Raw genomic sequence first — 7,533 nt, forward strand, 5'->3', positions numbered from 1 at the left:
TAAGTGTTTTGTAATTTTTCTTAGTGGTATCGATAATGATTAAATTTCCCCTTCGAAATTTAATTTTTTGGGTGCTTGTTGACTAGTGTGGTGTTGCTTCGGGAGGCAGTTTAAAGTGTGTTTCTACTTCTAATCCTACAACTGAGGTGTTTTTTATGCTATTTTTATTCTTTTCAGTCTGTTAAAGTTTAGCCTCATTTTTCATTTGTGAGGAGTTTCATTTTACATTAATAGGAAACCTGAAATTTATATTGGTTAATTGTGCTAACGTTTTATTGATCCTCTACCTTTTTGTTCCATGATCTTGTCATTTTAATTTCATGGATGCTTATGAATTTTGTTCGTGTCATAGGAGGGCATATAAATCCTATTCTCTAGATCGTCACTAGTTCCCTGTCTTTTTTCCGGTGTCTTAAACGTTTCACACTAGATATGTTGGTCTTTCTAACAGGTTACCTATGTTTACATTACTTTTTGGATACTTGACTTATTTTAATTCCCATTTCATTTTTTAAAGTTGTTTGGATCTCTATTTTAACAAGACGTGAGAAGAGGTTTGGAAAGAAATGGGTATGTTGTGGATTTAATTAACCTAGCGGCTTGTTGTGAATTTCTTAGCTTGCATTGTTTCAAAATGACTAATCCAAAACACTTTTTGACTAAGTCTCCAGGTAATTTCTCTTGAGGTGGTCTAGCTTATCACAATTGAAGCACTTTCTATTGGTTTCTGGTGTGAGTCGGGTTTCTATGCCTATTAGTTGTGTGGCCCTTCATGTCATAGTCTTTACGACTTAGTTTCCTATCACTTTGGCTTGGTGGTAAAAGTACGGATTGTAAAGTGGGAGGTTCCTTTAAGGTTCACAATGTGGCTTACTCTAGTTGGCATGTTTTAATATAAAAGGCTTGGGGCTTGCTATCCTAGTGAGGGTCGGATTGATTCATTAGAGTTTTACCGCTCAACGTATTTACTGAATTCCTGATTCTCTGCTCTTCACATTCCCCCCAAGGGGTTGAGTATGCAGTATCTATACTTTCTTGGCGTGGTTGTGGGTTTTCAAGGTCGTTCCCTTTTTCTTTGCCTGGTGGTTTGGACTAGTTGCTCCTTCGTCTTTGTAGAAGGCTCTTGGCACTGTTTATCCTGGGGATTGTGGTCGATGCTCCTTTGTTGGTTTCCATCATGCTAGAGGCATCAGGCTCTTTTGTAGATTTTGAGATTACTTGTGATCCCCGTGACTTGCTTTCTCCTTCTGACTTGATGGTGGTAAGGTTACTAAAGTCGGCCTTCAAGTTGTCATCATATCTCCCAAAGATAGTAAGTATATTGTTACTACGTGTAGTTCTTTTATGAGTTTCTTAATTTATCTTAACACTTAATGTTTGGTTGTTTCTTATATTTTCTTGACGGTTCATGGTTTATTTCTAGGCAATGCTTGCATAAATCTAATTCCTTAGCAACATGTCTGTGTATCAGCTTCTAGGTAGTTTTGTTGATTTATGTTGCTTTTATTGTTCCGCTAATTGTTTATTGTTTTGTTTGAACATTATTCTAGTTTATAGCTTATTGGTGCATCTAAAGCTCAATTAACCTAAGTAATGGGTACTCTAGGTAAATTTTATAGGGGTTCAGATTGAAAAGGTTCGTGTAAAATAGTTCAGGGTTTAAATATAGATTTTCAGATTTTTGGGGATGCACGCCGAGCAAGCAGGTGCGTCGTGCGTGCTGGGCCAGTCCTATAAAACGCACGTTGGTCCCCCCACTGTCGATCTACACCTCCGTTTTTCTTCCATTTTTCGTGATTTTGGGCCCACACGAAGCTTTCACGTTGTGCTTTCTAGGTTTTGTAGTTTTCTTCCTTTTGATTCCCTCCTCTATTCATGTACACATGTCTTAATCCTTATTACCTTTTTACTAGTAATGAATCTTAAATTCTTGTTTTTAGGTTTTTGGGACTTTTGGGATTTTGCTAATTTTTGTCGAAAAATATGAAATTGAATGGTTATTTTGTTAGTATATTGGCTGATTAACACGGTTCTGTAGTCAATTTCTCAAAAAATCCGACAATAAGCCTTCAATTTCGAGATTTCCTAGTTTGGGTGAAAAGCTAGGGTTTTGCTTAAATTCGTATTTCTATTGTTTTTTAAGCCAAATTGGTGATGTATTATGCTTATAAATATGTTGATTATCGAACCCTAAGACTTTTTAGGTTGAAATTTGGACATAATTGGGCACCAAGCTTGATTTGTCTCCGATTGTTCTTAGCACACGCGACGCATATGAAAATGCGTGCAGTGCATCTTCATCTGTAGGCGGGGCACTTTGATCTGCATGCAAGGGCCAAAAATTCCAGATTTTGTTTTTAAATTTTATTTAATATTTTCTGACATTTCCTTTGTCTTTTCCTCAGGTTCCATGTCGAATAGAAGACAACGTGTCGGGCCGTTTCATAACGATTGGCCGACACATCCGTTCTTGTCGTTCCTGGATACTCTTCCTGACCGGGTGTCTTATATTAGGAGGGGTTCAAATCTGCTGACTAAGCATATTAGTATTTCGTAGTCTCTAGACTGGCAGGTTGCAAAAGGTTTGGGTTTCACTGCTCTCTTGGAGCATTTCCTTGCTCGGATATTTCGTGATGAGGCGGGTCTCGTGATTTTTTTCAGTCACGCGTGGCACCATGTTCTGGGTTTTCAAGTGGTCGTCTACAAAGAGCTTTTTATAGACTTTCTTTCTACTGTCCGGTTCATCCGGGAGTCTAGGATTTGGTCAGACGATTTAGCCTTTTCTTTTAGGCTGGGTGAGGTTCTTCGTTCCGGTAGTTTGGTAGAGTTGGGGCAGCGATTTAGGATCTATCCCGCCGAGGATGCAGATCATCCTTTTCTGGAGTCATATTTAGATAGTTGTATTCTCTCGGAGTAGAGGGAGTACAACCACTTGGATATCTAGGCTTTAGCCAATGGGGAGTATGTATCTAGGACGGTGAAGGAGAGTAGTTTTAGCTCTCCTTTGCATAGGTTGATTCACCGCCAGATCTCATTTACCATTCATCTTCGTGAGGAGCACGATAAGGTTCCCATAGGCAATCTTTTTCCAATGTAGCTTCTTCTTCTCACCGATGTCCACCTCCACATTCCCTACATCATCGCTTCCTTCCTTTCCTCCAGTTTAGCTTCGGGTGCTCAACCATGGAGCAAGATTTGTGATAGCCACTTTATTAGTCATTTGGCTCGATCATATGGAGTTGATACTTATAGCATGATGCATTATTCCATCAGGGAACTAGACGAGACGACTTTGAGGAGGATACGGGCGATTGCATGTGGTGCAAATCAGATTTACATGATCCCTACTGACGATGTTGTCGTGCCTATTCTCCAAGTAGAGCCAGAGCACGGGGTGGGGAAGGATTTTACATCGGGTCCTTGCTAGCAGCGAGTTCGACGTGATCCATTGACTGCTCAGCAAGATACGATGCCCGATATGACTATATCTTTTCTTTTCTAGGTGCATGGATGAGTTGGGTAGGTAGGTTCGCGAAATTCATCACTTTCAGTAGTGGATGGTGGGGGCTATGAGTGGCTGGTTTGTTTATCCTCTTTATCATGGACTGGGTGATGGGGTTGGTACGCGGGGGACGCACCATGACGATGATGATGACGAGGATGTTGATGATGTATAGGGGGAGTATGATGATATGAATCTTTAGTTATTTTTCTTTGTTGCTATAATGTATGTAGGTTATTTTAATACCCTACCTTTTGTATATGTAGGCTATGTGGTATGGTTACTAGTACTCCTTTTCATAGATTACCTTGTAATTATGTTTTTTTGTCTCTTTTCTTATTATGGTTGTTTTGTTTATGCTTTTTGAATTTCACAAGTGTTTAGTTTATCAATTATTATATTTAGGTTTTATAGTGCATTAGATCCATCCAAATAAAACATAGTTGAGCAGTTCTATGTCTCGTCTTGGCGTGACCAATGCACTTTAAAAATTATTTAGGGTACTTGAGCTAAAATTTTGAATCCAAGGTAATTCTAATGTGTGTTTATATATTTTCGGTTTATACTTTCAAGATTATCAAATAAGGATCAGCCAGGCGAGAAGTATCGGAGGGAATAACCATTTTAGCATATAGTTATTCTAAAATCCAGCAACCCAAACGATAGTTCAAACTAGTCACTTCTCCCGCAAGCAGTTTATCGATAATGTGATTAATAATAATACTTTTATTTGTAGATCTAATGATAGATATTTATAGAGTATATGTCCCTAGGTGACATTTTTATTTCTTAAAGAATTACTAATTCGCTATAACCTTTAGCTTTGATACCAATCTGTCACACCTTGGGCCTGGCGGCAGAAACGTTGGGCGGCACGATGTTAGGATGTTGTATCACCGATAAGGTTTTCAACTGTCATTCATGACATAAATATCATTTCCATTTCACAATTAACAACTTACAAAAAAAAACTTTAGTTTTATTACATTGATTTTTGTCATGACAACCACACTTTTTGGTAGACTGCGATTCATTTCATAATCTTTTGCCGAAAGATTTTCTGTCTCTATTGGTGACCTCGGAATACATATGATTTTTGAAAGGTTAAAGTTCACGGGTTTTTCATATTTGAAAAAACTTTGTCGAGTTTTGTTATGTCAGCTCTTGTTGTGTTCTCAACTCACGTTAGTAGATCTGTTTGTATCAAACTATTATTTTAATGTTTCTGGTTGTAGGTTCCGATAGTTTAGTAACTAGATCTGAACTTGGATTTTTATGAATAGAAGGATGTATTATATTACTTTTATTAATTTCAAAGTCCATTGTTGGTTCTAGGGTAACATTATGCTAGTATTCTTTTATTGTATTGTGTGTACTATTTCTTTCGTTGAGGCATTTCTTAAGAGTAGCAGATTAAGTTTAATACGGATAATCTGAACTCGTTTCCTCGAGTTTGAGTATACTACCACTAATTGTTTAATTAGTAGTCTTTGATAGTTAGTTTTAGTTTTAGCAAAGTTACAATGAGTTCCTATAATCAAGCTATGACTGTTGAATTCCCCGAAAAACCACGACACTTCATCGGACGTCGCAGTTGTGTTTAGAAAGTTATGCATGCTTCGACTTGCTATCAGGTTGTAGCTAGAAACCACATGTGGGAGTGTCAATCTCATATATATATATATATATATATATATATATATATATATACATATCTTGAATTTTAAGAGGTATAAGTTACAAAACATTTTATACAAATCAATTATGTATAAATAATTCATTAATACTTGCCAAAAGTTTGAAGACTTGAATTAAGGAAAGTAATTAAGAAATTCAATTTGGAGAAAAATGAAAAATTTAAAGTAATAAATTCATATGTATAAATTAATTTTCATTTCTTAAACTAAACACCAATATTAATTAATTTACATCAATAGTATAAATATGTAATATAAACATAAGGTTTGAACATAAATATTTTATTTAAAACCGGTAATTTTTTATTACATAATAACCAATAATAAATTCTAATCATTATTTCCCCTAAGAAGTTATTTGTCAAAAAAACGAATAATCACTACCGCTTTGCGTGGGTACATATCTAGTGTGTGTGTATATATATATATATATATATATATCCCGATTACTTAAGATTTAATGATTATAAGTCGACAGCTAGCTTAAAATCTTCCAACGTGTTGATGAATGGTGTCTCATCTAAGTTTTGTTGTGGTGGCCTCGCCTGGTCGGTTGTATTGTTATTCCTTGTTGTATTTATACAAGTTACTTATTGTATATATTATTCATCTTATATATATATATATATATATATATATATATATATATATATATATATAATTATTGTGTTTTACATAGCCGGGTATTTGGACAGAGTAACTAATAGGTACTAAGCTTATCCAAATGGTGGTTATAATAACGACTAGAGTATCGGTGTTTCCTAGTAACTGGCCAGCGTAACAACTAGGTACAATAATTATTTATCATTTTGAATCGGTATAACAACTAGGCATATTATTAACTTCTAAAAGTTGGGCAGAGTATCTACCAGACATAATATCATCATAATCTTATGAGCATAATTATCTAACTACAATTAGTAATAACTATGTAATACTTTGCATTTTTAAAGATGTATCCCCCCCCCCCCCCCGGAAAAGGTTTGGAAAACGGGGCTACTAACTCACTTGTGAATCGTGAAACTGTTGATGTATGGTTGAATTCAGGAGTCCGAGATTTGAGAGGCGTTTTGGTAGTTAGTGGCATGTAAATCGAGAGAGAGTGAGGTATGTGTTGAGGAGTGAGGGGAAATCAGCCTGAGCTTGCTATTTATAGGAAGTTTTTTAGGTGCACATCATGCAGTGCGCTTGAGCTACCTAGGTGTTGATACATGTTCTCTTCTCATGGTTCCATATCATCTATATCCCTATGAATCAGGGTGTCAGAATGCACGCCGCGCACAGGTGCACACGAGTTTATTGTATAAACTTCAAAAATATGTGTATGTCGCATACGAACTCTGTTTTCAACGACCCTTATATATATATATATATATATATATATATATATATATATATATATATATATATATATATATATAGGTCTCGACGGATACTACAATTTTCCTTTGGTCGTTTTGGCTAGTTCTGACTTTCATTTTTAGTCTGTATTTTTTAACTTTTATCATTTTATAAGAAAATCAAAACTCTATCATATTGGTTTTGTTTTAGGCGTTCTCTGTCTCATAATTCATACTTTGAGTAGTACTACGATTGTCCTCTTGGTGTCTTTTTCCAAAAGTCAACTATTCTCCTTGTAGTTTTTGTCATTGTAAATTCTTACGTATGGTGGGTAATTATTTACTACAAAGGTCATATCACACCTATACTAGGTCAGATTTTCCCTAGAAATTTATATTTTCGGGATCGCGGTAGCTTATATAATCTAAAAATGCTAAATTTTGGTTTTTGATACGATATAAAAATTTGTTTTTTCATAAAAAAACCGGCAACAGGAGATTTTAAAAATAATAAGTTTATTTTTAGTCCATAACAAAACTGAAACATCATGGATCCATTTATAGAGGTTAGAATGAAATAAAACCAACCGTAGGATGTTTTATAGTAACCTTTGAAGCCTTTGAACCCACTTGGTTTTGGGTTGTTGATGAAGATAACAAAAGATCAAAGTTTACGATCTTCTCTACAAGTATCCACCATCAAGAGTAAGACACTTGGAATGCTAGTTACTTCTTGTATACTTGAGTGTCTAAAGCCTTTAAACTCAATTAAGCACTAAAGGGAACAACTCAAGAGGTCTTCTAAACACCAAACTAACTTCAAAAGAGAGAGATGAGGAAGAGAAGAAGAACCCACAGTTCTAGAGAAAAAAGAGAGGAAGAAGAAGAAGAGTTTCACTCTTGCAAAATTGCAAGCCTCACGCATCTCTTATTTAGCCATGAAAAGTAAGGCCTAACCATTAAAATAATCTAAATTAATGGTAGTCTTTAGAAG

This window comes from Lactuca serriola, chromosome 9 (assembly GCF_051521515.1).
Source record: "Lactuca serriola cultivar US96UC23 chromosome 9, Lser_US96UC23_V15, whole genome shotgun sequence".
In the NCBI taxonomy this organism is placed as follows: domain Eukaryota; kingdom Viridiplantae; phylum Streptophyta; class Magnoliopsida; order Asterales; family Asteraceae; genus Lactuca; species Lactuca serriola.